The 24539-nt window shown below is 53.6% G+C and overlaps 20 non-coding genes and 1 pseudogene across 20 annotated transcripts; all 21 read left to right on the forward strand.

Annotated features, from left to right (window-relative positions):
• Window positions 1–812: 812 nt before the first annotated feature.
• On the forward strand, window positions 813–931 carry LOC126177785 (5S ribosomal RNA). The gene has a single exon (XR_007535853.1). It is a non-coding gene; the product is annotated as a 5S ribosomal RNA (ribosomal RNA).
• Window positions 932–1767: 836 nt separating this feature from the next.
• On the forward strand, window positions 1768–1886 carry LOC126178061 (5S ribosomal RNA). The gene has a single exon (XR_007535978.1). It is a non-coding gene; the product is annotated as a 5S ribosomal RNA (ribosomal RNA).
• Window positions 1887–2728: 842 nt separating this feature from the next.
• LOC126177903 (5S ribosomal RNA) lies at window positions 2729–2847 on the forward strand. Its single transcript, XR_007535864.1, has one exon. It is a non-coding gene; the product is annotated as a 5S ribosomal RNA (ribosomal RNA).
• An 856-nt stretch (window positions 2848–3703) lies between these two features.
• On the forward strand, window positions 3704–3822 carry LOC126177953 (5S ribosomal RNA). The gene has a single exon (XR_007535875.1). It is a non-coding gene; the product is annotated as a 5S ribosomal RNA (ribosomal RNA).
• An 836-nt stretch (window positions 3823–4658) lies between these two features.
• On the forward strand, window positions 4659–4777 carry LOC126177964 (5S ribosomal RNA). Its single transcript, XR_007535886.1, has one exon. It is a non-coding gene; the product is annotated as a 5S ribosomal RNA (ribosomal RNA).
• Window positions 4778–5613: 836 nt separating this feature from the next.
• On the forward strand, window positions 5614–5732 carry LOC126178062 (5S ribosomal RNA). The gene has a single exon (XR_007535979.1). It is a non-coding gene; the product is annotated as a 5S ribosomal RNA (ribosomal RNA).
• An 842-nt stretch (window positions 5733–6574) lies between these two features.
• LOC126177976 (5S ribosomal RNA) lies at window positions 6575–6693 on the forward strand. The gene has a single exon (XR_007535898.1). It is a non-coding gene; the product is annotated as a 5S ribosomal RNA (ribosomal RNA).
• Window positions 6694–7534: 841 nt separating this feature from the next.
• On the forward strand, window positions 7535–7653 carry LOC126178294 (5S ribosomal RNA). Its single transcript, XR_007536201.1, has one exon. It is a non-coding gene; the product is annotated as a 5S ribosomal RNA (ribosomal RNA).
• An 838-nt stretch (window positions 7654–8491) lies between these two features.
• Window positions 8492–8610, forward strand: LOC126178590 (5S ribosomal RNA). Its single transcript, XR_007536475.1, has one exon. It is a non-coding gene; the product is annotated as a 5S ribosomal RNA (ribosomal RNA).
• Window positions 8611–9474: 864 nt separating this feature from the next.
• On the forward strand, window positions 9475–9593 carry LOC126178189 (5S ribosomal RNA). Its single transcript, XR_007536102.1, has one exon. It is a non-coding gene; the product is annotated as a 5S ribosomal RNA (ribosomal RNA).
• Window positions 9594–10657: 1064 nt separating this feature from the next.
• Window positions 10658–10776, forward strand: LOC126178601 (5S ribosomal RNA). The gene has a single exon (XR_007536486.1). It is a non-coding gene; the product is annotated as a 5S ribosomal RNA (ribosomal RNA).
• An 843-nt stretch (window positions 10777–11619) lies between these two features.
• LOC126178063 (5S ribosomal RNA) lies at window positions 11620–11738 on the forward strand. Its single transcript, XR_007535980.1, has one exon. It is a non-coding gene; the product is annotated as a 5S ribosomal RNA (ribosomal RNA).
• Window positions 11739–12570: 832 nt separating this feature from the next.
• Window positions 12571–12689, forward strand: LOC126178707 (5S ribosomal RNA; annotated as a pseudogene).
• Window positions 12690–13552: 863 nt separating this feature from the next.
• On the forward strand, window positions 13553–13671 carry LOC126178064 (5S ribosomal RNA). Its single transcript, XR_007535981.1, has one exon. It is a non-coding gene; the product is annotated as a 5S ribosomal RNA (ribosomal RNA).
• Window positions 13672–14537: 866 nt separating this feature from the next.
• Window positions 14538–14656, forward strand: LOC126178065 (5S ribosomal RNA). The gene has a single exon (XR_007535982.1). It is a non-coding gene; the product is annotated as a 5S ribosomal RNA (ribosomal RNA).
• An 839-nt stretch (window positions 14657–15495) lies between these two features.
• LOC126178113 (5S ribosomal RNA) lies at window positions 15496–15614 on the forward strand. Its single transcript, XR_007536028.1, has one exon. It is a non-coding gene; the product is annotated as a 5S ribosomal RNA (ribosomal RNA).
• Window positions 15615–16475: 861 nt separating this feature from the next.
• On the forward strand, window positions 16476–16594 carry LOC126178263 (5S ribosomal RNA). Its single transcript, XR_007536172.1, has one exon. It is a non-coding gene; the product is annotated as a 5S ribosomal RNA (ribosomal RNA).
• Window positions 16595–17441: 847 nt separating this feature from the next.
• On the forward strand, window positions 17442–17560 carry LOC126178228 (5S ribosomal RNA). Its single transcript, XR_007536139.1, has one exon. It is a non-coding gene; the product is annotated as a 5S ribosomal RNA (ribosomal RNA).
• Window positions 17561–18407: 847 nt separating this feature from the next.
• LOC126178066 (5S ribosomal RNA) lies at window positions 18408–18526 on the forward strand. The gene has a single exon (XR_007535983.1). It is a non-coding gene; the product is annotated as a 5S ribosomal RNA (ribosomal RNA).
• An 849-nt stretch (window positions 18527–19375) lies between these two features.
• Window positions 19376–19494, forward strand: LOC126178227 (5S ribosomal RNA). The gene has a single exon (XR_007536138.1). It is a non-coding gene; the product is annotated as a 5S ribosomal RNA (ribosomal RNA).
• An 846-nt stretch (window positions 19495–20340) lies between these two features.
• Window positions 20341–20459, forward strand: LOC126178229 (5S ribosomal RNA). The gene has a single exon (XR_007536140.1). It is a non-coding gene; the product is annotated as a 5S ribosomal RNA (ribosomal RNA).
• Window positions 20460–24539: the final 4080 nt, after the last annotated feature.

A 24539-nucleotide genomic window follows, 5' to 3' on the forward strand; every position in this document is an offset into this window, starting at 1 on the left:
ACTACCTTTCTGTTGTGACAAAGATGCTTCTTTAAGCCTTTTAAACTACTGTAATGGTACGAAAATGCAGTAATTAACTCAGTTTGAGGGAGAATGTGCTAACCAAGTTTGCCAAGAAGACTTTGAAAACGACAAAACAGTACGAATCGGCAGGTGATTTCTGAAATACGTCACCGCCTATTGTTGTGTAGGAGTGTAGTGTTCCAAATTTGATTTGTAACCACGAATTTGTTCCTTAGTCGTCTCGTCTCGTCTCGTCTCGTCCCGCAGACGTTTGTTGTGCTTGCGCTGTCATATGGACCACGACTCGAGCGGCAGCGAGCGGCAGTCGAGCAAAGTCGGGACAAGTCGGGACGGGGACAGGGACAGGGATAGGAATGGTGCGAATGCACTGCAAACTACGCAGACACCTGGTGTGAGGCGAGGCGAGGCGAGGCGAGGCGAGGCGAGGCGAGGCGAGGAAGCCCACATCGCCACCAGTGGGCCCTCCAGCACGACACTGCCACACCCCGCACAGGCCCTCCGCTGAACACCAGGGACAAGATGCGTCCTCCGCTAGTGTCGAAAGCTGCACGCACCCAGCGAATGACAGGGGGTGCAACGAGCAGCAGTGCGTCTCACACACGCGGCGGTGCGAGCGCCAATTCGGCCGTCACTCTGCTGGGACGCCGGGCGCGCCTCCCCGCGCCGTCCTCGAGGAACTGGCGGTTGCGGAAGGAAGCGCTTTCGTCAAATGCGGCCGAAAACTAACATTTTGTGTGTTGGGAGAAAAGCCGAACGCGAATTCTGCCGTGCTCCTACATTAGATGAGCGCCAACGGCCATACCATGATGAATGCACCGGTTCTCGTCCGATCACCGAAGTTAAGCATCATCGGGCCCGGCTAGTACTTGGATGGGTGACCGCCTGGGAAACCCGGGTGCTGTTGGCTCCCTCCCTGTTTTTTTTTTGTTATGTCGCCAGCCCAATTTTCAAACTACCTTTCTGTTGTGACAAAGATGCTTCCTTAAGCCTTTTAAACTACTGAAATGGTACGAAAATGCAGTAATTAACTCAGTTTGAGGGAGAATGTGCTAACCAAGTTTGCCTAGAAGACTTTGAAAACGACAAAACAGTACGAATCGGCAGGTGATTTCTGAAATACGTCACCGCCTATTGTTGTGTAGGAGTGTAGAGTTCCAAATTTGATTTGTAACCACGAATTTAATCCTTAGTCGTCTCGTCTCGTCTCGTCTCGTCCCGCAGACGTTTGTCGTGCTTGCGCTGTCATATGGACCACGACCCGAGCGGCAGCGAGCGGCAGTCGAGCAAAGTCGGGACAAGTCGGGACGGGGACAGGGACAGGGATAGGAATGGTGCGAATGCACTGCAAACTACGCAGACACCTGGTGTGAGGCGAGGCGAGGCGAGGCGAGGAAGCCCACATCGCTACCAGTGGGCCCTCCAGCACGACACTGCCACACCCCGCACAGGCCCTCCGCTGAACACCAGGGACAAGATGCGTCCTCCGCTAGTGTCGAAGGCTGAACGCGCCCAGCGAATGACAGGGGGTGCAACGAGCAGCAGTGCGTCTCACACACGCGGCGGTGCGCCCGCCAATTCGGAAGTCACTCTGCTGGGACGCCGGGCGCGCCTCCCCGCGCCGTCCTCGAGGAACTGGCGGTTGCGGAATTAAGCGCTTTCGTCAAATGCGGCCGAAAACTAACATTTTGTGTGTTGGGAGAAAAGCCGAACGCGAATTCTGCCGTGCTCCTACATTAGATGAGCGCCAACGGCCATACCATGATGAATACACCGGTTCTCGTCCGATCACCGAAGTTAAGCATCATCGGGCCCGGCTAGTACTTGGATGGGTGACCGCCTGGGAAACCCGGGTGCTGTTGGCTCCCTTCCTCTTTTTTTTTTTTGTTATGTCGCCGGCCCAATTTTCAAACTACCTTTCTGTTGTGACAAAGATGCTTCCTTAAGCCCTTTAAAATACTGTAATGGTACGAAAATGCAGTAATTAACTCAGTTTGAGGGAGAATGTGCTAACCAAGTTTGCCAAGAAGACTTTGAAAACGACAAAATAGTCAAATCGGCAGGTGATTTCTGAAATGCGTCACCGCCTATCGTAGTGTAGGAGTGTAGAGTTCCAAATTTGATTTGTAACCACGAATTTATTCCTTAGTCGTCTCGTCTCGTCTCGTCTCGTCTCGTCCCGCAGATGTTTGTCGTGCTTGCGCTGTCATATGGACCACGACCCGAGCGGCAGCGAGCGGCAGTCGAGCAAAGTCGGGACAAGTCGGGACGGGGACAGGGACAGGGATAGGAATGGTGCGAATGCACTGCAAACTACGCAGACACCTGGTGTGAGGCGAGGCGAGGCGAGGCGAGGAAGCCCACATCGCTACCAGTGGGCCCTCCAGCACGACACTGCCACACACCGCACACGCCCTCCGCTGAACACCAGGGACAAGATTCGTCCTCCGCTAGTGTCGAAGGCTGCACGCACCCAGCGAATGACAGGGGGTGCAACGAGCAGCAGTGCGTCTCACACACGCGGCGGTGCGCCCGCCAATTCGGCCGTCACTCTGCTGGGACGCCGGGCGCGCCTCCCCGCGCCGTCCTCGAGGAACTGGCGGTTGCGGAAGGAAGCGCTTTCGTCAAATGCGGCCGAAAACTAACATTTTGTGTGTTGGGAGAAAAGCCGAACGCGAATTCTGCCGTGCTCCTACATTAGATGAGCGCCAACGGCCATACCATGATGAATGCACCGGTTCTCGTCCGATCACCGAAGTTAAGCATCATCGGGCCCGGCTAGTACTTGGATGGGTGACCGCCTGGGAAACCCGGGTGCTGTTGGCTCCCTCCCTTTTTTTTTTTTGTTATGTCGCCAGCCCAATTTTCAAACTACCTTTCTGTTGTGACAAAGATGCTTCCTTAAGCCTTTTAAACTACTGTAATGGTACGAAAATGCAGTAATTAACTCAGTTTGAGGGAGAATGTGCTAACCAAGTTTGCCAAGAAAACTTTGAAAACGACAAAACAGTACGAATCGGCAGGTGATTTCTGAAATACGTCACCGCCTATTGTTGTGTAGGAGTGTAGTGTTCCAAATTTGATTTGTAACCACGAATTTGTTCCTTAGTCGTCTCGTCTCGTCTCGTCTCGTCCCGCAGACGTTTGTTGTGCTTGCGCTGTCATATGGACCACGACTCGAGCGGCAGCGAGCGGCAGTCGAGCAAAGTCGGGACAAGTCGGGACGGGGACAGGGACAGGGATAGGAATGGTGCGAATGCACTGCAAACTACGCAGACACCTGGTGTGAGGCGAGGCGAGGCGAGGCGAGGCGAGGCGAGGCGAGGCGAGGAAGCCCACATCGCCACCAGTGGGCCCTCCAGCACGACACTGCCACACCCCGCACAGGCCCTCCGCTGAACACCAGGGACAAGATGCGTCCTCCGCTAGTGTCGAAAGCTGCACGCACCCAGCGAATGACAGGGGGTGCAACGAGCAGCAGTGCGTCTCACACACGCGGCGGTGCGAGCGCCAATTCGGCCGTCACTCTGCTGGGACGCCGGGCGCGCCTCCCCGCGCCGTCCTCGAGGAACTGGCGGTTGCGGAAGGAAGCGCTTTCGTCAAATGCGGCCGAAAACTAACATTTTGTGTGTTGGGAGAAAAGCCGAACGCGAATTCTGCCGTGCTCCTACATTAGATGAGCGCCAACGGCCATACCATGATGAATGCACCGGTTCTCGTCCGATCACCGAAGTTAAGCATCATCGGGCCCGGCTAGTACTTGGATGGGTGACCGCCTGGGAAACCCGGGTGCTGTTGGCTCCCTCCCTGTTTTTTTTTTGTTATGTCGCCAGCCCAATTTTCAAACTACCTTTCTGTTGTGACAAAGATGCTTCCTTAAGCCTTTTAAACTACTGAAATGGTACGAAAATGCAGTAATTAACTCAGTTTGAGGGAGAATGTGCTAACCAAGTTTGCCTAGAAGACTTTGAAAACGACAAAACAGTACGAATCGGCAGGTGATTTCTGAAATACGTCACCGCCTATTGTTGTGTAGGAGTGTAGAGTTCCAAATTTGATTTGTAACCACGAATTTAATCCTTAGTCGTCTCGTCTCGTCTCGTCTCGTCCCGCAGACGTTTGTCGTGCTTGCGCTGTCATATGGACCACGACCCGAGCGGCAGCGAGCGGCAGTCGAGCAAAGTCGGGACAAGTCGGGACGGGGACAGGGACAGGGATAGGAATGGTGCGAATGCACTGCAAACTACGCAGACACCTGGTGTGAGGCGAGGCGAGGCGAGGCGAGGAAGCCCACATCGCTACCAGTGGGCCCTCCAGCACGACACTGCCACACACCGCACACGCCCTCCGCTGAACACCAGGGACAAGATTCGTCCTCCGCTAGTGTCGAAGGCTGCACGCACCCAGCGAATGACAGGGGGTGCAACGAGCAGCAGTGCGTCTCACACACGCGGCGGTGCGCCCGCCAATTCGGCCGTCACTCTGCTGGGACGCCGGGCGCGCCTCCCCGCGCCGTCCTCGAGGAACTGGCGGTTGCGGAAGGAAGCGCTTTCGTCAAATGCGGCCGAAAACTAACATTTTGTGTGTTGGGAGAAAAGCCGAACGCGAATTCTGCCGTGCTCCTACATTAGATGAGCGCCAACGGCCATACCATGATGAATGCACCGGTTCTCGTCCGATCACCGAAGTTAAGCATCATCGGGCCCGGCTAGTACTTGGATGGGTGACCGCCTGGGAAACCCGGGTGCTGTTGGCTCCCTCCCTTTTTTTTTTTTGTTATGTCGCCATCCCAATTTTCAAACTACCTTTCTGTTGTGACAAAGATGCTTCCTTAAGCCTTTTAAACTACTGTAATGGTACGAAAATGCAGTAATTAACTCAGTTTGAGGGAGAATGTGCTAACCAAGTTTGCCAAGAAAACTTTGAAAACGACAAAACAGTACGAATCGGCAGGTGATTTCTGAAATACGTCACCGCCTATTGTTGTGTAGGAGTGTAGAGTTCCAAATTTGATTTGTAACCACGAATTTAATCCTTAGTCGTCTCGTCTCGTCTCGTCTCGTCCCGCAGACGTTTGTCGTGCTTGCGCTGTCATATGGACCACGACCCGAGCGGCAGCGAGCGGCAGTCGAGCAAAGTCGGGACAAGTCGGGACGGGGACAGGGACAGGGATAGGAATGGTGCGAATGCACTGCAAACTACGCAGACACCTGGTGTGAGGCGAGGCGAGGCGAGGCGAGGAAGCCCACATCGCTACCAGTGGGCCCTCCAGCACGACACTGCCACACCCCGCACAGGCCCTCCGCTGAACACCAGGGACAAGATGCGTCCTCCGCTAGTGTCGAAGGCTGAACGCGCCCAGCGAATGACAGGGGGTGCAACGAGCAGCAGTGCGTCTCACACACGCGGCGGTGCGCCCGCCAATTCGGAAGTCACTCTGCTGGGACGCCGGGCGCGCCTCCCCGCGCCGTCCTCGAGGAACTGGCGGTTGCGGAATTAAGCGCTTTCGTCAAATGCGGCCGAAAACTAACATTTTGTGTGTTGGGAGAAAAGCCGAACGCGAATTCTGCCGTGCTCCTACATTAGATGAGCGCCAACGGCCATACCATGATGAATACACCGGTTCTCGTCCGATCACCGAAGTTAAGCATCATCGGGCCCGGCTAGTACTTGGATGGGTGACCGCCTGGGAAACCCGGGTGCTGTTGGCTCCCTTCCTGTTTTTTTTTTTTGTTATGTCGCCGGCCCAATTTTCAAACTACCTTTCTGTTGTGACAAAGATGCTTCCTTAAGCCCTTTAAAATACTGTAATGGTACGAAAATGCAGTAATTAACTCAGTTTGAGGGAGAATGTGCTAACCAAGTTTGCCAAGAAGACTTTGAAAACGACAAAATAGTCAAATCGGCAGGTGATTTCTGAAATGCGTCACCGCCTATCGTAGTGTAGGAGTGTAGAGTTCCAAATTTGATTTGTAACCACGAATTTATTCCTTAGTCGTCTCGTCTCGTCTCGTCTCGTCTCGTCCCGCAGATGTTTGTCGTGCTTGCGCTGTCATATGGACCACGACCCGAGCGGCAGCGAGCGGCAGTCGAGCAAAGTCGGGACAAGTCGGGACGGGGACAGGGACAGGGATAGGAATGGTGCGAATGCACTGCAAACTACGCAGACACCTGGTGTGAGGCGAGGCGAGGCGAGGCGAGGAAGCCCACATCGCTACCAGTGGGCCCTCCAGCACGACACTGCCACACACCGCACACGCCCTCCGCTGAACACCAGGGACAAGATTCGTCCTCCGCTAGTGTCGAAGGCTGCACGCACCCAGCGAATGACAGGGGGTGCAACGAGCAGCAGTGCGTCTCACACACGCGGCGGTGCGCCCGCCAATTCGGCCGTCACTCTGCTGGGACGCCGGGCGCGCCTCCCCGCGCCGTCCTCGAGGAACTGGCGGTTGCGGAAGGAAGCGCTTTCGTCAAATGCGGCCGAAAACTAACATTTTGTGTGTTGGGAGAAAAGCCGAACGCGAATTCTGCCGTGCTCCTACATTAGATGAGCGCCAACGGCCATACCATGATGAATGCACCGGTTCTCGTCCGATCACCGAAGTTAAGCATCATCGGGCCCGGCTAGTACTTGGATGGGTGACCGCCTGGGAAACCCGGGTGCTGTTGGCTCCCTCCCTTTTTTTTTTTTGTTATGTCGCCAGCCCAATTTTCAAACTACCTTTCTGTTGTGACAAAGATGCTTCCTTAAGCCTTTTAAACTACTGTAATGGTACGAAAATGCAGTAATTAACTCAGTTTGAGGGAGAATGTGCTAACCAAGTTTGCCAAGAAAACTTTGAAAACGACAAAACAGTACGAATCGGCAGGTGATTTCTGAAATACGTCACCGCCTATTGTTGTGTAGGAGTGTAGAGTTCCAAATTTGATTTGTAACCACGAATTTAATCCTTAGTCGTCTCGTCTCGTCTCGTCTCGTCCCGCAGACGTTTGTCGTGCTTGCGCTGTCATATGAACCACGACCCGAGCGGCAGCGAGCGGCAGTCGAGCAAAGTCGGGACAAGTCGGGACGGGGACAGGGACAGGGATAGGAATGGTGCGAATGCACTGCAAACTACGCAGACACCTGGTGTGAGGCGAGGCGAGGCGAGGCGAGGCGAGGAAGCCCACATCGCTACCAGTGGGCCCTCCAGCACGACACTGCCACACCCCGCACAGGCCCTCCGCTGAACACCAGGGACAAGATGCGTCCTCCGCTAGTGTCGAAGGCTGCACGCGCCCAGCGAATGACAGGGGGTGCAACGAGCAGCAGTGCGTCTCACACACGCGGCGGTGCGCCCGCCAATTCGGCCGTCACTCTGCTGGGACGCCGGGCGCGCCTCCCCGCGCCGTCCTCGAGGAACTGGCGGTTGCGGAAGGAAGCGCTTTCGTCAAATGCGGCCGAAAACTAACATTTTGTGTGTTGTGAGATAAGCCGAACGCGAATTCTGCCGTGCTCCTACATTAGATGAGCGCCAACGGCCATACCATGATGAATACACCTGTTCTCGTCCGATCACCGATGTTAAGCATCATCGGGCCCGGCTAGTACTTGGATGGGTGACCGCCTGGGAAACCCGGGTGCTGTTGGCTCCCTTCCTGTTTTTTTTTTTTGTTATGTCGCCAGCCCAATTTTCAAACTACCTTTCTGTTGTGACAAAGATGCTTCCTTAAGCCTTTTAAACTACTGTAATGGTACGAAAATGCAGTAATTAACTCAGTTTGAGGGAGAATGTGCTAACCAAGTTTGCCAAGAAGACTTTGAAAACGACAAAACAGTACGAATCGGCAGGTGATTTCTGAAATACGTCACCGCCTATTGTTGTGTAGGAGTGTAGAGTTCCAAATTTGATTTGTAACCACGAATTTATTCCTTAGTCGTCTCGTCTCGTCTCGTCTCGTCCCGCAGACGTTTGTCGTGCTTGCGCTGTCATATGGACCACGACCCGAGCGGCAGCGAGCGGCAGTCGAGCAAAGTCGGGACAAGTCGGGACGGGGACAGGGACAGGGATAGGAATGGTGCGAATGCACTGCAAACTACGCAGACACCTGGTGTGAGGCGAGGCGAGGCGAGGCGAGGAAGCCCACATCGCTACCAGTGGGCCCTCCAGCACGACACTGCCACACCCCGCACAGGCCCTCCGCTGAACACCAGGGACAAGATTCGTCCTCCGCTAGTGTCGAAGGCTGCACGCACCCAGCGAATGACAGGGGGTGCAACGAGCAGCAGTGCGTCTCACACACGCGGCGGTGCGCCCGCCAATTCGGCCGTCACTCTGCTGGGACGCCGGGCGCGCCTCCCCGCGCCGTCCTCGAGGAACTGGCGGTTGCGGAAGGAAGCGCTTTCGTCAAATGCGGCCGAAAACTAACATTTTGTGTGTTGGGAGAAAAGCCGAACGCGAATTCTGCCGAGCTCCTACATTAGATGAGCGCCAACGGCCATACCATGATGAATACACCGGATCTCGTCCCATCACCGAAGTTAAGCATCATCGGGCCCGGCTAGTACTTGGATGGGTGACCGCCTGGGAAACCCGGGTGCTGCTGGCTCCCTTCCTGTTTTTTTTTTTTTGTTATGTCGCCAGCCCAATTTTCAAACTACCTTTCTGTTGTGACAAAGATGCTTCTTTAAGCCTTTTAAACTACTGTAATGGTACGAAAATGCAGTAATTAACTCAGTTTGAGGGAGAATGTGCTAACCAAGTTTGCCAAGAAGACTTTGAAAACGACAAAACAGTACGAATCGGCAGGTGATTTCTGAAATACGTCACCGCCTATTGTTGTGTAGGAGTGTAGTGTTCCAAATTTGATTTGTAACCACGAATTTGTTCCTTAGTCGTCTCGTCTCGTCTCGTCTCGTCTCGTCCCGCAGACGTTTGTTGTGCTTGCGCTGTCATATGGACCACGACTCGAGCGGCAGCGAGCGGCAGTCGAGCAAAGTCGGGACAAGTCGGGACGGGGACAGGGACAGGGATAGGAATGGTGCGAATGCACTGCAAACTACGCAGACACCTGGTGTGAGGCGAGGCGAGGCGAGGCGAGGCGAGGCGAGGCGAGGCGAGGAAGCCCACATCGCCACCAGTGGGCCCTCCAGCACGACACTGCCACACCCCGCACAGGCCCTCCGCTGAACACCAGGGACAAGATGCGTCCTCCGCTAGTGTCGAAAGCTGCACGCACCCAGCGAATGACAGGGGGTGCAACGAGCAGCAGTGCGTCTCACACACGCGGCGGTGCGAGCGCCAATTCGGCCGTCACTCTGCTGGGACGCCGGGCGCGCCTCCCCGCGCCGTCCTCGAGGAACTGGCGGTTGCGGAATTAAGCGCTTTCGTCAAATGCGGCCGAAAACTAACATTTTGTGTGTTGGGAGAAAAGCCGAACGCGTATTCTGCCGTGCTCCTACATTAGATGAGCGCCAACGGCCATACCATGATGAATACACCGGTTCTCGTCCGATCACCGAAGTTAAGCAACATCGGGCCCGGCTAGTACTTGGATGGGTGACCGCCTGGGAAACCCGGGTGCTGTTGGCTCCCTTCCTGTTTTTTTTTTGTTATGTCGCCGGCCCAATTTTCAAACTACCTTTCTGTTGTGACAAAGATGCTTCCTTAAGCCTTTTAAACTACTGTAATGGTACGAAAATGCAGTAATTAACTCAGTTTGAGGGAGAATGTGCTAACCAAGTTTGCCAAGAAGACTTTGAAAACGACAAAACAGTACGAATCGGCAGGTGATTTCTGAAATACGTCACCGCCTATTGTTGTGTAGGAGTGTAGAGTTCCAAATTTGATTTGTAACCACGAATTTATTCCTTAGTCGTCTCGTCTCGTCTCGTCTCGTCCCGCAGACGTTTGTCGTGCTTGCGCTGTCATATGGACCACGACCCGAGCGGCAGCGAGCGGCAGTCGAGCAAAGTCGGGACAAGTCGGGACGGGGACAGGGACAGGGATAGGAATGGTGCGAATGCACTGCAAACTACGCAGACACGCCCGCATCTCGTGGTCGTGCGGTAGCGTTCTCGCTTCCCACGCCCGGGTTCCCGGGTTCGATTCCCGGCGGGGTCAGGGATTTTCTCTGCCTCGTGATGGCTGGGTGTTGTGTGCTGTCCTTAGGTTAGTTAGGTTTAAGTAGTTCTAAGTTCTAGGGGACTTATGACCACAGCAGTTGAGTCCCATAGTGCTCAGAGCCAGTTGAACCAGTAAACTACGCAGACACCTGGTGTGAGGCGAGGCGAGGCGAGGCGAGGAAGCCCACATCGCTACCAGTGGGCCCTCCAGCACGACACTGCCACACCCCGCACAGGCCCTCCGCTGAACACCAGGGACAAGATTCGTCCTCCGCTAGTGTCGAAGGCTGCACGCACCCAGCGAATGACAGGGGGTGCAACGAGCAGCAGTGCGTCTCACACACGCGGCGGTGCGCCCGCCAATTCGGCCGTCACTCTGCTGGGACGCCGGGCGCGCCACCCCGCGCCGTCCTCGAGGAACTGGCGGTTGCGGAAGGAAGCGCTTTCGTCAAATGCGGCCGAAAACTAACATTTTGTGTGTTGGGAGAAAAGCCGAACACGAATTCTGCCGTGCTCCTACATTAGATGAGCGCCAACGGCCATACCATGATGAATACACCGGATCTCGTCCCATCACCGAAGTTAAGCATCATCGGGCCCGGCTAGTACTTGGATGGGTGACCGCCTGGGAAACCCGGGTGCTGCTGGCTCCCTTCCTCTTTTTTTTTTTTTTTTTGTTATGTCGCCAGCCCAATTTTCAAACTACCTTTCTGTTGTGACAAAGATGCTTCTTTAAGCCTTTTAAACTACTGTAATGGTACGAAAATGCAGTAATTAACTCAGTTTGAGGGAGAATGTGCTAACCAAGTTTGCCAAGAAGACTTTGAAAACGACAAAACAGTACGAATCGGCAGGTGATTTCTGAAATACGTCACCGCCTATTGTTGTGTAGGAGTGTAGAGTTCCAAATTTGATTTGTAGCCACGAATTTGTTCCTTAGTCGTCTCGTCTCGTCTCGTCTCGTCCCGCAGACGTTTGTTGTGCTTGCGCTGTCATATGGACCACGACCCGAGCGGCAGCGAGCGGCAGTCGAGCAAAGTCGGGACAAGTCGGGACGGGGACAGGGACAGGGATAGGAATGGTGCGAATGCACTGCAAACTACGCAGACACCTGGTGTGAGGCGAGGCGAGGCGAGGCGAGGAAGCCCACATCGCTACCAGTGGGCCCTCCAGCACGACACTGCCACACCCCGCACAGGCCCTCCGCTGAACACCAGGGACAAGATGCGTCCTCCGCTAGTGTCGAAGGCTGCACGCGCCCAGCGAATGACAGGGGGTGCAACGAGCAGCAGTGCGTCTCACACACGCGGCGGTGCGCCCGCCAATTCGGCCGTCACTCTGCTGGGACGCCGGGCGCGCCTCCCCGCGCCGTCCTCGAGGAACTGGCGGTTGCGGAAGGAAGCGCTTTCGTCAAATGCGGCCGAAAACTAACATTTTGTGTGTTGGGAGAAAAGCCGAACGCGAATTCTGCCGTGCTCCTACATTAGATGAGCGCCAACGGCCATACCATGATGAATACACCGGTTCTCGTCCGATCACCGAAGTTAAGCATCATCGGGCCCGGCTAGTACTTGGATGGGTGACCGCCTGGGAAACCCGGGTGCTGTTGGCTCCCTTCCTGTTTTTTTTTTTGTTATGTCGCCAGCCCAATTTTCAAACTACCTTTCTGTTGTGACAAAGATGCTTCCTTAAGCCTTTTAAACTACTGTAATGGTACGAAAATGCAGTAATTAACTCAGTTTGAGGGAGAATGTGCTAACCAAGTTTGCCAAAAAGACTTTGAAAACGACAAAACAGTACGAATCGGCAGGTGATTTCTGAAATACGTCACCGCCTATTGTTGTGTAGGAGTGTAGAGTTCCAAATTTGATTTGTAACCACGAATTTATTCCTTAGTCGTCTCGTCTCGTCTCGTCCCGCAGACGTTTGTCGTGCTTGCGCTGTCATATGGACCACGACCCGAGCGGCAGCGAGCGTCAGTCGAACAAAGTCGGGACAAGTCGGGACGGGGACAGGGACAGGGATAGGAATGGTGCGAATGCACTGCAAACTACGCAGACACCTGGTGTGAGGCGTGGCGAGGCGAGGCGAGGAAGCCCACATCGCTACCAGTGGGCCCTCCAGCACGACACTGCCACACCCCGCACAGGCCCTCCGCTGAACACCAGGGACAAGATCCGTCCTCCGCTAGTGTCGAAGGCTGCACGCACCCAGCGAATGACAGGGGGTGCAACGAGCAGCAGTGCGTCTCACACACGCGGCGGTGTGCCCGCCAATTCGGCCGTCACTCTGCTGGGACGCCGGGCGCGCCTCCCCGCGCCGTCCTCGAGGAACTGGCGGTTGCGGAAGGAAGCGCTTTCGTCAAATGCGGCCGAAAACTAACATTTTGTGTGTTGGGAGAAAAGCCGAACGCGAATTCTGCCGTGCTCCTACATTAGATGAGCGCCAACGGCCATACCATGATGAATACACCGGATCTCGTCCCATCACCGAAGTTAAGCATCATCGGGCCCGGCTAGTACTTGGATGGGTGACTGCCTGGGAAACCCGGGTGCTGCTGGCTCCCTTCCTCTTTTTTTTTTTTGTTATGTCGCCAGCCCAATTTTCAAACTACCTTTCTGTTGTGACAAAGATGCTTCCTTAAGCCTTTTAAACTACTGTAATGGTACGAAAATGCAGTAATTAACTCAGTTTGAGGGAGAATGTGCTAACCAAGTTTGCCAAGAAGACTTTGAAAACGACAAAACAGTACGAATCGGCAGGTGATTTCTGAAATACGTCACCGCCTATTGTCGTGTAGGAGTGTAGAGTTCCAAATTTGATTTGTAACCACGAATTTATTCCTTAGTCGTCTCGTCTCGTCTCATCTCGTCTCGTCTCGTCCCGCAGACGTTTGTCGTGCTTGCGCTGTCATATGGACCACGACCCGAGCGGCAGCGAGCGGCAGTCGAGCAAAGTCGGCACAAGTCGTGAAGGGGACAGGGACAGGGATAGGAATGGTGCGAATGCACTGCAAACTACGCAGACACCTGGTGTGAGGCGAGGCGAGGCGATTCGAGGCGAGGCGAGGCGAGGAAGCCCACATCGCCACCAGTGGGCCCTCCAGCACGACACTGCCACACCCCGCACAGGCCCTCCGCTGAACACCAGGGACAAGATGCGTCCTCCGCTAGTGTCGAAAGCTGCACGCACCCAGCGAATGACAGGGGGTGCAACGAGCAGCAGTGCGTCTCACACACGCGGCGGTGCGCCCGCCAATTCGGCCGTCACTCTGCTGGGACGCCGGGCGCGCCTCCCCGCGCCGTCCTCGAGGAACTGGCGGTTGCGGAAGGAAGCGCTTTCGTCAAATGCGGCCGAAAACTAACATTTTGTGTGTTGGGAGAAAAGCCGAACGCGAATTCTGCCGAGCTCCTACATTAGATGAGCGCCAACGGCCATACCATGATGAATACACCGGTTCTCGTCCGATCACCGAAGTTAAGCATCATCGGGCCCGGCTAGTACTTGGATGGGTGACCGCCTGGGAAACCCGGGTGCTGTTGGCTCCCTTCCGGTTTTTTTTTTTTTTTGTTATGTCGCCAGCCCAATTTTCAAACTACCTTTCTGTTGTGACAAAGTTGCTTCCTTAGGCCTTTTAAACTACTGTAATGGTACGAAAATGCAGTAATTAACTCAGTTTGAGGGAGAATGTGCTAAACAAGTTTGCCAAGAAGACTTTGAAAACGACAAAATAGTACGAATCGGCAGGTGATTTCTGAAATACGTCACCGCCTATTGTCGTGTAGGAGTGTAGAGTTCCAAATTTGATTTGTAACCACGAATTTATTCCTTAGTCGTCTCGTCTCGTCTCATCTCGTCTCGTCTCGTCCCGCAGACGTTTGTCGTGCTTGCGCTGTCATATGGACCACGACCCGAGCGGCAGCGAGCGGCAGTCGGACAAAGTCGGCACAAGTCGGGACGGGGACAGGGACAGGGATAGGAATGGTGCGAATGCACTGCAAACTACGCAGACACCTGGTGTGAGGCGAGGCGAGGCGATTCGAGGCGAGGCGAGGCGAGGAAGCCCACATCGCCACCAGTGGGCCCTCCAGCACGACACTGCCACACCCCGCACAGGCCCTCCGCTGAACACCAGGGACAAGATGCGTCCTCCGCTAGTGTCGAAGGCTGAACGCGCCCAGCGAATGACAGGGGGTGCAACGAGCAGCAGTGCGTCTCACACACGCGGCGGTGCGCCCGCCAATTCGGCCGTCACTCTGCTGGGACGCCGGGCGCGCCTCCCCGCGCCGTCCTCGAGGAACTGGCGGTTGCGGAAGGAAGCGCTTTCATCAAATGCGGCCGAAAACTAACATTTTGTGTGTTGGGAGAAAAGCCGAACGCGAATTCTGCCGAGCTCCTACATTAGATGATCGCCAACGGCCATACCATGATGAATACACCGGTTCTCGTCCGATCACCGAAGTTAAGCATCATCGGGCCCGGCTAGTACTTGGATGGGTGACCGCCTGGGAAACCCGGGTGCTGTTGGCTCCCTTCCTGTTTTTTTTTTTTTGTTATGTCGCCAGCCCAATTTTCAAACTACCTTTCTGTTGTGACAAAGTTGCTTCCTTAGGCCTTTTAAACTACTGTAATGGTACGAAAATGCAGTAATTAACTCAGTTTGAGGGAGAATGTGCTAAACAAGTTTGCCAAGAAGACTTTGAAAACGACAAAACAGTACGAATCGGCAGGTGATTTCTGAAATACGTCACCGCCTATTGTTGTGTAGGAGTGTAGAGTTCCAAATTTGATTTGTAACCACGAATTTATTCCTTAGTCGTCTCGTCTCGTCTCGTCTCGTCCCGCAGACGTTTGTCGTGCTTGCGCTGTCATATGGACCACGACCCGAGCGGCAGCGAGCGGCAGTCGAGAAAAGTCGGGACAAGTCGGGACGGGGACAGGGACAGGGATAGGAATGGTGCGAATGCACTGCAAACTACGCAGACACCTGGTGTGAGGCGAGGCGAGGCGAGGCGAGGAAGCCCACATCGCTACCAGTGGGCCCTGCAGCACGACATTGCCACACCCCGCACAGGCCCTCCGCTGAACACCAGGGACAAGATTCGTCCTCCGCTAGTGTCGAAGGCCGCACGCACCCAGCGAATGACAGGGGGTGCAACGAGCAGCAGTGCGTCACACACACGCGGCGGTGCGCCCGCCAATTCGGCCGTCACTCTGCTGGGACGCCGGGCGCGCCTCCCCGCGCCGTCCTCGAGGAACTGGCGGTTGCGGAAGGAAGCGCTTTCGTCAAATGCGGCCGAAAACTAACATTTTGTGTGTTGGGAGAAAAGCCGAACGCGAATTCTGCCGTGCTCCTACATTAGATGAGCGCCAACGGCCATGCCATGATGAATACACCGGTTCTCGTCCGATCACCGAAGTTAAGCATCATCGGGCCCGGCTAGTACTTGGATGGGTGACCGCCTGGGAAACCCGGGTGCTGTTGGCTCCCTTCCTGTTTTTTTTTTTTTTTGTAATGTCGCCAGCCCAATTTTCAAACTACCTTTCTGTTGTGACAAAGATGCTTCCTTAAGCCTTTTAAAGTACTGTAATGGTACGAAAATGCAGTAATTAACTCAGTTTGAGGGAGAATGTGCTAACCAAGTTTGCCAAGAAGACTTTGAAAACGACAAAACAGTACGAATCGGCAGGTGATTTCTGAAATACGTCACCGCCTATTCTTGTGTAGGAGTGTAGAGTTCCAAATTTGATTTGTAACCACGAATTTATTCCTTCGTCGTCTCGTCTCGTCTCGTCTCGTCTCGTCCCGCAGACGTTTGTCGTGCTTGCGCTGTCATATAGACCACGACCCGAGCGGCAGCGAGCGGCAGTCGAGCAATGGCGGGACAAGTCGGGACGGGGACAGGGACAGGGATAGGAATGGTGCGAATGCACTGCAAACTACGCAGACACCTGGTGTGAGGCGAGGCGAGGCGATTCGAGGCGAGGCGAGGCGAGGAAGCCCACATCGCCACCAGTGGGCCCTCCAGCACGACACTGCCACACCCCGCACAGGCCCTCCGCTGAACACCAGGGACAAGATTCGTCCTCCGCTAGTGTCGAAGGCTGCACGCACCGAGCGAATGACAGGGGGTGCAACGAGCAGCAGTGCGTCTCACACACGCGGGGGTGCGCCCGCCAATTCGGCCGTCACTCTGCTGGGACGCCGGGCGCGCCTCCCCGCGCCGTCCTCGAGGAACTGGCGGTTGCGGAAGGAAGCGCTTTCGTCAAATGCGGCCGAAAACTAACATTTTGTGAGTTGGGAGAAAAGCCGAACGCGAATTCTGCCGTGCTCCTACATTAGATGAGCGCCAACGGCCATACCATGATGAATTCACCGGTTCTCGTCCGATCACCGAAGTTAAGCATCATCGGGCCCGGCTAGTACTTGGATGGGTGACCGCCTGGGAAACCCGGGTGATGTTGGCTCCCTTCCTGTTTTTTTTTTTTTTTTGTTATGTCGCCAGCCCAATTTTCAAACTACCTTTCTGTTGTGACAAAGATGCTTCCTTAAGCCTTTTAAACTACTGTAATGGTACGAAAATGCAGTAATTAACTCAGTTTGAGGGAGAATGTGCTAACCAAGTTTGCCAAGAAGACTTTGAAAACGACAAAACAGTACGAATCGGCAGGTGATTTCTGAAATACGTCACCGCCTATTCTTGTGTAGGAGTGTAGAGTTCCAAATTTGATTTGTAACCACGAATTTATTCCTTAGTCGTCTCGTCTCGTCTCGTCTCGTCTCGTCCCGCAGACGTTTGTCGTGCTTGCGCTGTCATATAGACCACGACCCGAGCGGCAGCGAGCGGCAGTCGAGCAAAGTCGGGACAAGTCGGGACGGGGACAGGGACAGGGATAGGAATGGTGCGAATGCACTGCAAACTACGCAGACACCTGGTGTGAGGCGAGGCGAGGCGAGGCGAGGAAGCCCACATCGCTACCAGTGGGCCCTGCAGCACGACATTGCCACACCCCGCACAGGCCCTCCGCTGAACACCAGGGACAAGATTCGTCCTCCGCTAGTGTCGAAGGCCGCACGCACCCAGCGAATGACAGGGGGTGCAACGAGCAGCAGTGCGTCACACACACGCGGCGGTGCGCCCGCCAATTCGGCCGTCACTCTGCTGGGACGCCGGGCGCGCCTCCCCGCGCCGTCCTCGAGGAACTGGCGGTTGCGGAAGGAAGCGCTTTCGTCAAATGCGGCCGAAAACTAACATTTTGTGTGTTGGGAGAAAAGCCGAACGCGAATTCTGCCGTGCTCCTACATTAGATGAGCGCCAACGGCCATACCATGATGAATACACCGGTTCTCGTCCGATCACCGAAGTTAAGCATCATTGGGCCCGGCTAGTACTTGGATGGGTGACCGCCTGGGAAACCCGGGTGCTGTTGGCTCCCTTCCTGTTTTTTTTTTTTTTTTGTAATGTCGCCAGCCCAATTTTCAAACTACCTTTCTGTTGTGACAAAGATGCTTCCTTAAGCCTTTTAAACTACTGTAATGGTACGAAAATGCAGTAATTAACTCAGTTTGAGGGAGAATGTGCTAACCAAGTTTGCCAAGAAGACTTTGAAAACGACAAAACAGTACGAATCGGCAGGTGATTTCTGAAATACGTCACCGCCTATTCTTGTGTAGGAGTGTAGAGTTCCAAATTTGATTTGTAACCACGAATTTATTCCTTAGTCGTCTCGTCTCGTCTCGTCTCGTCTCGTCCCGCAGACGTTTGTCGTGCTTGCGCTGTCATATAGACCACGACCCGAGCGGCAGCGAGCGGCAGTCGAGCAAAGTCGGGACAAGTCGGGACGGGGACAGGGACAGGGATAGGAATGGTGCGAATGCACTGCAAACTACGCAGACACCTGGTGTGAGGCGAGGCGAGGCGAGGCGAGGAAGCCCACATCGCTACCAGTGGGCCCTGCAGCACGACATTGCCACACTCCGCACAGGCCCTCCGCTGAACACCAGGGACAAGATTCGTCCTCCGCTAGTGTCGAAGGCCGCACGCACCCAGCGAATGACAGGGGGTGCAACGAGCAGCAGTGCGTCACACACACGCGGCGGTGCGCCCGCCAATTCGGCCGTCACTCTGCTGGGACGCCGGGCGCGCCTCCCCGCGCCGTCCTCGAGGAACTGGCGGTTGCGGAAGGAAGCGCTTTCGTCAAATGCGGCCGAAAACTAACATTTTGTGTGTTGGGAGAAAAGCCGAACGCGAATTCTGCCGTGCTCCTACATTAGATGAGCGCCAACGGCCATACCATGATGAATACACCGGTTCTCGTCCGATCACCGAAGTTAAGCATCATCGGGCCCGGCTAGTACTTGGATGGGTGACCGCCTGGGAAACCCGGGTGCTGTTGGCTCCCTTCCTGTTTTTTTTTTTTTTTTTTGAAATGTCGCCAGGACAATTTTCAAACTACCTTTCTGTTGTGACAAAGATGCTTCCTTAAGCCTTTTAAAGTACTGTAATGGTACGAAAATGCAGTAATTAACTCAGTTTGAGGGAGAACGTGCTAACCAAGTTTGCCAAGAAGACTTTGAAAACGACAAAACAGTACGAATCGGCAGGTGATTTCTGAAATACGTCACCGCCTATTCTTGTGTAGGAGTGTAGAGTTCCAAATTTGATTTGTAACCACGAATTTATTCCTTAGTCGTCTCGTCTCGTCTCGTCTCGTCTCGTCCCGCAGACGTTTGTCGTGCTTGCGCTGTCATATAGACCACGACCCGAGCGGCAGCGAGCGGCAGTCGAGCAATGGCGGGACAAGTCGGGACGGGGACAGGGACAGGGATAGGAATGGTGCGAATGCACTGCAAACTACGCAGACACCTGGTGTGAGGCGAGGCGAGGCGAGGCGAGGAAGCCCACATCGCTACCAGTGGGCCCTCCAGCACGACACTGCCACACCCCGCACAGGCCCTCCGCTGAACACCAGGGACAAGATTCGTCCTCCGCTAGTGTCGAAGGCTGCACGCACCGAGCGAATGACAGGGGGTGCAACGAGCAGCAGTGCGTCTCACACACGCGGGGGTGCGCCCGCCAATTCGGCCGTCACTCTGCTGGGACGCCGGGCGCGCCTCCCCGCGCCGTCCTCGAGGAACTGGCGGTTGCGGAAGGAAGCGCTTTCGTCAAATGCGGCCGAAAACTAACATTTTGTGAGTTGGGAGAAAAGCCGAACGCGAATTCTGCCGTGCTCCTACATTAGATGAGCGCCAACGGCCATACCTTGATGAATACACCGGTTCTCGTCCGATCACCGAAGTTAAGCATCATCGGGCCCGGCTAGTACTTGGATGGGTGACCGCCTGGGAAACCCGGGTGCTGCTGGCTCCCTTCCTGTTTTTTTTTTTTTTTGTTATGTCGCCAACCCAATTTTCAAACTACCTTTCTGTTGTGACAAAGATGCTTCTTTAAGCCTTTTAAACTACTGTAATGGTACGAAAATGCAGTAATTAACTCAGTTTGAGGGAGAATGTGCTAACCAAGTTTGCCAAGAAGACTTTGAAAACGACAAAACAGTACGAATCGGCAGGTGATTTCTGAAATACGTCACCGCCTATTCTTGTGTAGGAGTGTAGAGTTCCAAATTTGATTTGTAACCACGAATTTATTCCTTAGTCGTCTCGTCTCGTCTCGTCTCGTCTCGTCCCGCAGACGTTTGTCGTGCTTGCGCTGTCATATAGACCACGACCCGAGCGGCAGCGAGCGGCAGTCGAGCAATGGCGGAACAAGTCGGGACGAGGACAGGGACAGGGATAGGAATGGTGCGAATGCACTGCAAACTACGCAGACACCTGGTGTGAGGCGAGGCGAGGCGAGGCGAGGAAGCCCACATCGCTACCAGTGGGCCCTCCAGCACGACACTGCCACACCCCGCACAGGCCCTCCGCTGAACACCAGGGACAAGATTCGTCCTCCGCTAGTGTCGAAGGCTGCACGCACCGAGCGAATGACAGGGGGTGCAACGAGCAGCAGTGCGTCTCACACACGCGGGGGTGCGCCCGCCAATTCGGCCGTCACTCTGCTGGGACGCCGGGCGCGCCTCCCCGCGCCGTCCTCGAGGAACTGGCGGTTGCGGAAGGAAGCGCTTTCGTCAAATGCGGCCGAAAACTAACATTTTGTGAGTTGGGAGAAAAGCCGAACGCGAATTCTGCCGTGCTCCTACATTAGATGAGCGCCAACGGCCATACCTTGATGAATACACCGGTTCTCGTCCGATCACCGAAGTTAAGCATCATCGGGCCCGGCTAGTACTTGGATGGGTGACCGCCTGGGAAACCCGGGTGCTGCTGGCTCCCTTCCTGTTTTTTTTTTTTTTTTGTTATGTCGCCAACCCAATTTTCAAACTACCTTTCTGTTGTGACAAAGATGCTTCTTTAAGCCTTTTAAACTACTGTAATGGTACGAAAATGCAGTAATTAACTCAGTTTGAGGGAGAATGTGCTAACCAAGTTTGCCAAGAAGACTTTGAAAACGACAAAACAGTACGAATCGGCAGGTGATTTCTGAAATACGTCACCGCCTATTGTTGTGTAGGAGTGTAGAGTTCCAAATTTGATTTGTAACCACGAATTTATTCCATAGTCGTCTCGTCTCGTCTCGTCTCGTCTCGTCCCGCAGACGTTTGTCATGCTTGCGCTGTCATATGGACCACGACCCGAGCGGCAGCGAGCGGCAGTCGAGCAAAGTCGGGACAAGTCGGGACGGGGACAGGGACAGGGATAGGAATGGTGCGAATGCACTGCAAACTACGCAGACACCTGGTGTGAGGCGAGGCGAGGCGAGGCGAGGCGAGGAAGCCCACATCGCTACCAGTGGGCCCTCCAGCACGACACTGCCACACCCCGCACAGGCCCTCCGCTGAACGTTACAATTCACTATCAGTTTTTCGTCCCATTCGATAATCTAGACTCACAGCAGAACGGCCATAAGGTGCCCGAGGCAGCTATAGACCCATTGAGTCAAGTCGGCTGGAGGACAATGTATTGAATCGGGACGCAATATGTGTGGTCCATCGTCATTACATGGCTCTGAATGTTACAATTCACTATCAGTTTTTCGTCCGATTCGAAAATCTTTGACTCACAGCAGAACGGCCATAAGGTGCCCGAGGCAGCAATAGACCCATTGAGACAAGTCTGCTGGAGGACGATGTATTGAATCGGGACGCAATTTGAGTGATTCATCGTCATTAGGTGGCCCTGAACGTTACAATTCACTATCAATTTTTCGTCCGATTCGAAAATCTTTGACTCACAGCAAATCGGCCATAAGGTGCCCGAGTCAGCAATAGACCCATGGAGACAAGTCTGCTGGAGGAGGATGTATTGAATCGGGACGCAATTTGAGTGATCCATCGTCATTAGGTTGCCCTGAATGTTACAATTCACTATCAGTTTTTCGTCAGATTCGAAAACCTTTGACTCACAGCAGAACGGCCGTAAGGTGCCCGAGGCAGCAATAGACCCATGGAGTCAAGTCTGCTGGAGGACGATGTATTGAATCGGGACGCAATTTGAGTGATCCATCGTCATTAGGTGGCCCTGAACGTTACAATTCACTATCAGTTTTTCGTCCGATTCGAAAATCTTTGACTCACAGCAGAACGGCCCTAAGGTGCCCAAGGTAGCAATAGACCCATGGTGACAAGTCGGCTGGAGGACGATGTATTGAATCGGGACGCAATTTGAGTGATCCATCGTCATTAGGTGGCCCTGAATGTTACAATTGACTATCAGTTTTTCGTCCGATTCGAAAATCTTTGACTCACAGCAGACCGGCCATAAAGTGCCCGAGGCAGAAATAGACCCATGGAGACAAGTCTGCTGGAGTACGATGTATTGAATCGGGACGCAATTTGAGTGATCCATCGTCATTAGGTGGCCCTGAACGTTACAATTCACTATCAGTTTTTCGTCCGATTCGAAAATCTTTGACTCACAGCAGAACGGCCATAAGGTGCCCGAGGCAACAATAGACCCATGGAGACAAGTCTGCTGGAGGACGATGTATTGAATCGGGACGCAATTTGAGTGATCCATCGTCATTAGGTGGCCCTGAACTATCAGTTTTTCGTCCGATTCGAAAATCTTTGACTCACAGCAGAACGGCCATAAGGTGCAGAGGCAGCAATAGACCCATGAAGACAAGTCTGCTGGAGGACGATGTATTGAATCGGGACGCAATTTGAGTGTTCCATCGTCATTAGGAGGCCCTGAACGTTACAATTCACTATCAGTTTTTCGGCCGATTCGAAAATCTTTGACTCACAGCAGAACGGCCATAAGGTGCCCGAGGCAGCAATAGACCCATGGAGACAAGTCTGCTGGAGGACGATGTATTGAATCGGGACGCAATTTGAGTGATCCATCGTCATTAGGTGGCCCTGAAAGTTACAATTCACTATCAGTTTTTCGTCAGATTCGAAAATTTTTGACTCACAGCAGAACGGCCATAAGGTGCCCGAGGCAGCAATAGACCCATGGAGACAAGTCTGCTGGAGGACGATGTATTGAATCGGGACGCAATTTGAGTGATCCATCGTCATTAGGTGGTCCTGAATGTTACAATTAAATATCAGTTTTTCGTCCGATTCGAAAATCTTTGACTCACAGCAGAACGGACCTAAGGTGCCCGAGGCAGCAATAGACCCATGGAGACAAGTCGGCTGGAGGACGATGTATTGAATCGGGACGCAATTTGAGTGATCCATCGTCATTAGGTGGCCCTGAACGTTACAATTCACTATCAGTTTTTCGTCAGATTCGAAAACCTTTGACTCACAGCAGAATGGCCATAAGGTGCCCGAGGCAGCAATAGACCCATGGAGACAAGTCTGCTGGAGGACGATGGATTGAATCGGGACGCAATTTGAGTGTTCCATCGTCATTAGGTGGCCCTGAACGTTACAATTCACTATCAGTTTTTCGTCCGATTCGAAAATCTTTGACTCACAGCAGAACGGCCCTAAGGTGCCCGAGGCAACAATGGACCCATGGAGACATGTCGGCTGGAGGGCGATGTATTGTATCGGGACGCAATTTGAGTGATCCATCGTCATTAGGTGGCCCTGAACGTTACAATTCACTATCAGTTTTTCGTCCGATTCGAAAATCTTTGACTCACAGCAGAACGGCCATAAGGTGCCCGAGGCAACAATAGACCCATGGAGACAAGTCTGCTGGAGGACGATGTATTGAATCGGGACGCAATTTGAGTGATCCATCGTCATTAGGTGGCCCTGAACTATCAGTTTTTCGTCCGATTCGAAAATCTTTGACTCACAGCAGAACGGCCATAAGGTGCCCGAGGCAGCAATAGACCCATGAAGACAAGTCTGCTGGAGGACGATGTATTGAATCGGGACGCAATTTGAGTGTTCCATCGTCATTAGGAGGCCCTGAACGTTACAATTCACTATCAGTTTTTCGGCCGATTCGAAAATCTTTGACTCACAGCAGAACGGCCATAAGGTGCCCGAGGCAGCAATAGACCCATGGAGACAAGTCTGCTGGAGGACGATGTATTGAATCGGGACGCAATTTGAGTGATCCATCGTCATTAGGTGGCCCTGAAAGTTACAATTCACTATCAGTTTTTCGTCAGATTCGAAAATTTTTGACTCACAGCAGAACGGCCATAAGGTGCCCGAGGCAGCAATAGACCCATGGAGACAAGTCTGCTGGAGGACGATGTATTGAATCGGGACGCAATTTGAGTGATCCATCGTCATTAGGTGGTCCTGAATGTTACAATTAAATATCAGTTTTTCGTCCGATTCGAAAATCTTTGACTCACAGCAGAACGGACCTAAGGTGCCCGAGGCAGCAATAGACCCATGGAGACAAGTCGGCTGGAGGACGATGTATTGAATCGGGACGCAATTTGAGTGATCCATCGTCATTAGGTGGCCCTGAACGTTACAATTCACTATCAGTTTTTCGTCAGATTCGAAAACTTTTGACTCACAGCAGAATGTCCATAAGGTGCCCGAGGCAGCAATAGACCCATGGAGACAAGTCTGCTGGAGGACGATGGATTGAATCGGGACGCAATTTGAGTGTTCCATCGTCATTAGGTGGCCCTGAACGTTACAATTCACTATCAGTTTTTCGTCCGATTCGAAAATCTTTGACTCACAGCAGAACGGCCCTAAGGTGCCCGAGTCAGCAATAGACCCATGGAGACAAGTCTGCTGGAGGAGGATGTATTGAATCGGGACGCAATTTGAGTGATCCATCGTCATTAGGTTGCCCTGAATGTTACAATTCACTATCAGTTTTTCGTCAGATTCGAAAACCTTTGACTCACAGCAGAACGGCCGTAAGGTGCCCGAGGCAGCAATAGACCCATGGAGTCAAGTCTGCTGGAGGACG

The sequence above is a fragment of the Schistocerca cancellata genome, chromosome 3 (assembly GCF_023864275.1).
Source record: "Schistocerca cancellata isolate TAMUIC-IGC-003103 chromosome 3, iqSchCanc2.1, whole genome shotgun sequence".
NCBI lineage: Eukaryota > Metazoa > Arthropoda > Insecta > Orthoptera > Acrididae > Schistocerca > Schistocerca cancellata.